We start from the raw sequence: 7,542 nt of genomic DNA, 5'->3' as shown, positions 1-7,542 counted from the left end.
CCAATCCTCTCCTCTTTCCAAAAGTGAAATCCTTGCCCATTTCTCCCTCATCACCCCCCAACTCCCAGCAGCTCTTGAGAAAGCAGATGTTAGGCAGCCCAAACAGAGCCAGGCTGAGGCTGGAGCAGCCCAGTAGGCCTTGGTTGCCATGGCGACTGAGGAGACCGCCTGCTGGCTGCCTTGTGTCTTGTCTTGCTGGCTCAGTGATTATCTCCATCTCAGCAGCCCTTGCCATACGGCCTGGGCTATAATCAAATCCCCTCTGTTCATCCCCTCAAGAGAGCCACACACCGATTTCACCGCTTTCTCTGTGCCCCTGCAATCAGAATGCAGATACACGAGCAAGCCTTTATTAGGAGCCTTTATTACTCTAGAGTTTCCATTTGAGTTGGAGAGGAAAGGGCAGGAGCAGGCAGAAACAAGCTGTAGAAGAGCACGCCCATGTGCTTGACTGTGCATAATTTGTTTTCATAGCATCCAGTGTAGATGTGGCTGAGGAAAAGAAGAGTGAAGAATCAAGACCTTTGTAGACCTGTACAGTCGAGTGGAGGATCAGCCTCTCTTTCTGTTCTTTGATAAGTCTTTCCAGCCTGATCACCTTCAGCCATATCAGACCTAAAATCCATTATCCTCAATTCTTTTCTCATGGAAAAAAATCTGTCTAGGTGGTTTCTAGAAATCAAACATGATTTGATGGCACATAATCAATCAATTAATGCATAATAGTATAGGGCAGAGGTCCCCAACCCCTGGTCTGTGGACCAGTACTGGACCGTGGCATGCCAGCAACCAGACCACACAAACAAGCAAAGCCCTATCCGTGGGATGAAGGCAGCACACAAAACCACATACTCTCCAGTCCATGGAAAAACCTTTCTCCACAGAACTGGTGCCCAAAAGGTTGGAGACCTCTGGTATAGGGTATAAGATTAGGGGAGAAAGTCCAACACATCTGGATAAAGGCGACATAGAGGTTTGGGTAGGTTTTTGTGTAAAAAGCAATAGTTTCTAGGGTTGGAAATGTAAGGTTGTTAATCAAGAGGAACCCATGCTAAATGCAGAATGCTCCTTGTTACAGCATCCACACCAAATGTTCATCCAGCTTCTGCTAAAAAGCCTCTGAGAATCCACCATCTTCTAGGACCATCTGGTTCACAATTCACACATTTCACACAACTGACAATTTCTTTCTAATTTTCTGGCAAAATCCTGTTTCTTAGAATTTGAATGTGGTAGTTCAAGTTCTATTCTCTGAGCAACAGAAAATAAATTTATCTTCCACATAATAGCCTTTTAAGTACTTGAAGATGGCTGATATATTGCCTTTTAATTATCTTTTATTCACACTAAGCATCCTCAATTCTTTTAGCCACTCCATGGAAGAGTTGGTTCACATAAAAGCTCAACTTGTTTCCTGTTTGGCATTAAACCCTCCAGGAATGAAAATTCTTTATTGTGTATTATTTCCAACCTTATACCATAGTTAGTATCAACCTGCCACAATCTGGTATCCCATATTGATTGATTGCTTTACATTATATATATCTGTTTTATCTCTCCATGCTGATTTTATGGAAAGAAAGATAAAATTCCTGCCTTTATTACTATAAAAAAATTGGCTTTTATTGGTTCAGTTTATAAAATACAGCAGGAGCAAAAATGTTGGATGCTATATTTTGTTCACTAAATAGTCACTAAATAATAACAACCTATACATATACATTGTTTCTTTTTTATACAGTATATAAAAAGTGCAAAACATCTTTGAATCAAACTCAGCTCTTATATGCAATGTTCTTTAAGAAAATAAACAAACCCCTAACATTGGATCAGCAGTCTAGCACTTATGAAATGTCATGAATCCCAGTGTATTGGTGTACTAATTAAATATTAATGCTATACAAAAAAGCAGTTCTAAATTTGATTACTTTTCACCAACAACTCAAAAATCGCTGGCAATTAGCAAACCATTCTTGGATTCAAATATAAAACAATGTGTGTGTGTGTGTGTGTGTGTTTGCATTTTTGACATGACCCAGTAGCATTATTCTATGTCACTATGTATCAGTAGCCCTCATAAAATAGCTACTGTTTGATAACAATTTAAACTGTATTTTGCTGTAGAAGACCGCTTTAGTTGGTGAGTCTAGACATGCATCTACTTAGATCAAAGCCATCAAACAATATTTTCCCTTTTGCATTGCAAACAAATAAGACAAAATGTTTTGTGATTACATAAATGCAAATTAGCAAGTCTCCAGCTAACAGAAATGTAATTTCAAGCAGTGACTGCATGGCAACTCTTTTATGATGAGCAGGCTTTAACTCATTTATTATGGGTTCTTGTCATTAGCACTCTCAGGATGTTTGAATGCCTGAGGAAGAAAATCCTCTAGAGCTTTCACTAATCCACTGAAACAACTGACTGGGATCTTTGCTGAAATGAATAAGAATCTTGTCCTGTACATTTCAGAATGTCCTGAGCAAAAGACAACTGGATTAGATTTTGCTTTGTGGGTCCAAAATAAATACACATGAAAGCAAGTGGATTCTGAGTACTAATAAAAAGCCAGTTAGCCGTTATAGAGCCTCTCTTCTGTTGTGAAGACAGCAGATTTTATGCTATAATGTTTATAATGTGCTTACCACTACTAAGCAGCAATTTTATTTTATGAAATATTTTGTTTCATATGTGGAAGGATTTCTGTTGTAAATTCTACCCAATGGCTCACTATTGTTAATTAGGGCCAGAGAATCGAAACATTCATGTGAATATTGTCAGTGTTTCTATTATATTTCTCAAATGACAAGATACCCACCTTTTTGGAAACACCTTGGGTCCCCAGGGTAGAATGTGGGATGAAAAAGAAACTATTGTCAACATGAAACCCCCCCATTTATGACAGAAAGGCTACTCCACCAAAGCCCCCTTTGGTTTCACATGTACTTGATGGGCCTTTTGTACATCTCTTTCTTAAGTCTATTGACTGTAGCTCTGTCTTTGTCATCCTGTCAGGCAGAGGTTGAAAAGAGGATGGGGGAGTGGCTCTTAGGGCTTGAGAGGATGAGGCAGCAAGGAGAAGACTCACATATTAGGTTATAAGCAGCAAAGAAAGAAAGAAAAGATTCAGCAATACATAGACTGCCTTGGGCTTATTGCCCTCTGTTCCCCTTCAGTCTTTACATGCTTTTTATACAGGGAATCTCATACGGTAAGTGATGCCAACAGATGCCTTATTGAAATCCCAGAGTAGAGCAGTCTTTTCTATACTCCGCGTAAGGATTTTTTCCCCCCAAATGAGAACAGTGGCAAGTTCTCTCAATTGATCCAGTTGGTTGTTTCACTGTATTTTCTGGAGAAAGCTGCCATAGCTTTGAAGATATATGCTAGTACAGGAAAACTGATTTGCAAAAATGTAGTGCAAGATGTCCCAGGATCATCTTTGTTACACAGTCTATTGTTTGCCATATTCATCTTTTTACAGATTTTATATATATACATTTCTTAGAATGGGGATAGCATAAAGGTATGAAAACTGAACTGACAATCTATTGTAATAATAATAATAATTAATAATAATAATAATAATAATAATAATAATAATAATAATAATAATAATAAGTAGTTGTTGGAAGGGACCTTGGAGGTCATCTAGTCCAACCCCCTGCTCAGGCAGGAAACCCTATACCATTTCAGACAAGTGGCTGGCCAGTCTCTTCTTAAAAACTTCCAGTGTTGGAGCATTCACCACTTCTGGAGGCAGGTCGTTCCACTGGTTAATTGTTCTAACTGTCAGGAATTTTCTCCTTAGTTCTAGGTTGCTTCTCTCCTTGACTAGTTTCCATCCGTTGCTTCTTGTCCTGCTTTCAGGTGCTTTGGAGAATAGCTTGACTCCCTCCCTTGACTCCCTTGCTCTGAACAAGTCTGCCCATGTAAATGTTATGTTAGCAATCATCAATATATCTGATATTTCATACCCTTTATACCAGAGGTCACCAACCTTTTCATGCTGGCAACCCGGAGGGAAAGGGAGCAGCTGGGAAATTTGTGCATGCATGCACATGCGCCAACAGGGCCACATGCATTAACAGGGGATACACCCACCTGCACTGCACTAGCAGCCCCATTTGCACGTGCGCACAGGTGTTAGCTGCCACTACTGCTAGCCCAGCGTGCATGCGCAAATGGGCCACGCAACCCGCACAGTGCTAGCAGCCCATTTGCACATGCACACAGGCATTAGCAAACGGGTCTTCAGGCTCCAGTGCAAGTGAGTTGGCCATGGCCCAGCAGTGGGCCACGCACCATAGGTTGGGGACTCCTGCTTTATACCCATGAAAAGTGCTTCTATCACTAATAGTCTCACTTTATTTGATACGTTGATCAAAAATGCAAGGCAGATCATACTTTAAACTAGATTTCAGGCAATATGCACGCCAGATCCTTTTTTATGGCTCCAGAGCTCCTTCAACTGTGCTGCTGGAGGACAATGGCATCATCATGGAAATCAGGATTGTGATGATTCTATGCTATTTTGATGCAGAAAACATAGCATACTGCAGTGTGAAAACTACAAAATTGCCTTAATACAATTTAAAAAAAATATTCTCCCCAGGAAAAAAAGTAACTGACTCACATTTTTAGTTACTTGAAAGATTAAATGTATATGTTTTTGTGACTGTATTTGTGTGTATGAACATTTTACTTGTTCAACATTACTGATTATCAGTCTAGCTACAGTAGATGGCAGTACCCAGCCATTCCTGGCTGAAATAAATAGTAAGCAGCAAGGTCAAATTTGGTCAGTATAGGAAATACAATAGAATAGACTGGAAAATAAATAAAATGGCGAAGTCCTTCCATATTATTGTCAAGTAAACTACATGGATCACTACATGAAGTTAACAGGAGTCAAACTCAACTCAATGAGTCTAGATTTACATTTTATTATGGTGTATCATATTTTTCAGTGGTAATATTGTGAAAAGCTGCTTGCTTTGTTATCCATCTATACATTTTGATAAAGGAAATGTGATATGTTTTTTGCACTCTTACTGGAACTATCTAAAGATGAAATTATTTTGGATCAGACCAATGGGGGAAAATTGAGCTAGACTCAGTTTTAAGATTAAAGCAGATTTAGGAAGTATACAGACTAGAACATGATTTAAATTAGTGTTAAGAACTAATGTTTTAACTTAATTATTTGATTTACAGAATCTTATCCCTTTAAAGATTTTAATATTTGTGTTTCTGAAATTTCATATGTAAATCCTGTTGACTGAATTTTATGACGTGATTTTTAAAAAAATCTCATAGACTATATAAATGTAAGTAAACAAAGTGTGATTATGCCAGATGAAAAATTATTATGGAAGCATTCCAGATTTGTCTCTATTCTAGTATTGCAGCTTCTGAGCTGAGATATTGTAGAAGAAAAACAGTCTTGGGGAAGTGAGAATTTAGCATTTCATCAAGAGTATCCATGGCAAATTGTAACATAGTGATTTTTCATAAACAGGCAGAAATGAACTGGCAATGCTGGAATATATTTACTTTTTTTACTTATACTGTTTCCCAGAGATTTGAATATCTCCATATATATATGGTAATGAAAGATGAGGGATTTAACTGTAGAAGTCCTGCCAAAAATCTTGTGCCAAAGTGAAATAGCACTGAAACACTATATATAATAAATCAGATTAACCATTCAGTGAAGAAATAACCTCTCCTCCATTTGATAGAATTTAATATAATTCAGGGATCATTTTAGTATATATTCAATTTTACTATTCACAGTTTATTAAACAGTTTGTTTTTTTACCCTTACTTTTAATTTGTTTAATTATAGTCTATCTTTATGCATTTGAATATTTATTGCTATGCTTTTAATAAGGCCATTGACAATATTTACACATGTGAGCTAACGTCTGTTAAACATTCAGCAATATGCTAGTTAAAGGTGCCTCTTCTCTTGCTACATCCAGAATCAATTGTGTTTATAATAATTTGTAATTAATACTGCCACATTGTAATTACACTATTCGATTTCTAATTTTAGTTAATGGGAATCCTGTTCTGGAAGTTTTATTTTGGTGAGCATGCATTTCTTTTTGGTGTACTTTTGTGTTTCTTCACTACTGCTATTTGCTTGTTAGTGGCCCAAGGTTCAGTCACACATACCAGAGTGTGTGTTTGTGTGTGAATATATATATATATACAGAGAGAGAGAGAGAGAGAGAGAGAGAGAGATGTTGTCATACTGTTGCTTTTTGGATCATGAATCCGGACATTATTCTCTCAGCCTGTCGCTGCCTTTTATCAGCCAATAGTCTTCGGATGCCCTCTGTTGGTAGAAGCCATCATGCTCCAGGAAATGCCGATGGACAGGTTTACAAGAATAAGAGACCTTCCCTTTCTGAGATTGTAACCATAAATATTATTTCATTAATAACTCACATGTCAGTTTTGTCATGTATGAATTAGAAAATAGTTAAGCACATCCAAATAAGTAGACCATAGCTTCTCTATTAAACAAAAATGTATTAATTGAAAAATCTCTCAGTTATATTTGATCAAAAATAGACAGAATACATGAGTTGGATGTATATAATACATAAATATAATTATATCTATAGTACATTTAGTTGATAAACTTTTAATTAGCTAAATTAATGGATCTATTCTAAATATAGCTCTACAGCAAGAACCCAGATCAATTATTATGGGCTGACATCCTTCCACAATCTTCAAGGGAGTTGTCACTGATTTGATAGAGGTAGCATTTTCCTAGAAATATACTTATTTCTGTTATCTCATTGTTCCTTTGATTAAACATACTACCTCCTTCTTCCCTGAGCCAAATTAATGCGAAATTAGGCAAATCATCTTTGTTCTGATTTTTAATTTTCATTTTTTGTTGTTTTCAAAAGTTGAAGCCATATATATATATATATATATATATATATATATATATATATATATTACAAGCAGAGATTACTACATCAAACTTGCAAAGTTTCTTTGTTATTTCTCTCATTATTTATTAACCTGTTCTTTATAGTCTTTACCTTTACTGCATCTTTCCAATTATAGTTAGTTATAGTCAGTTCCAGGGCTTTTTTTGTCATAGAACGCCCAGAACGGAGTTCCGGCACTTTTTGGGATGGAGCCTTGTAGGGTAGGCAAGGCGGGTTGTATGACATGTGTGAGTTCCGGCACCTTTTTCTGTTACAAAAAAAGCACTGGTCAGTTCTGTATAAAAATGTCAAGTGCCAAAGAAATCAGGAGATTCAGGCAGTGTAAAATTTATTGCAAGCTTAAGTTGTCTACAAGAATCTGACCAACTAATAGTCAAGGGAAATAAGTAAGAGGTAAGATAGGCATTCAAGATGGGCTGGACTTCTTGTAGGACTTATGATGCATTTGACTCCATCTTTGGGCTCAGCCTGGTTATTTCCCTATTTCTCATTTAGGTACTCACCCATCTCCTATGTCAGTGCGTGTAATAAGTATAAAGCCTTATGTGTTAAGTAAATGAC

The sequence above is a fragment of the Vipera berus genome, assembly GCF_964194415.1.
Source record: "Vipera berus genome assembly, chromosome: Z".
Taxonomy (NCBI): Eukaryota; Metazoa; Chordata; class Lepidosauria; order Squamata; family Viperidae; genus Vipera; species Vipera berus.
This window is presented reverse-complemented; position numbering follows the sequence as displayed.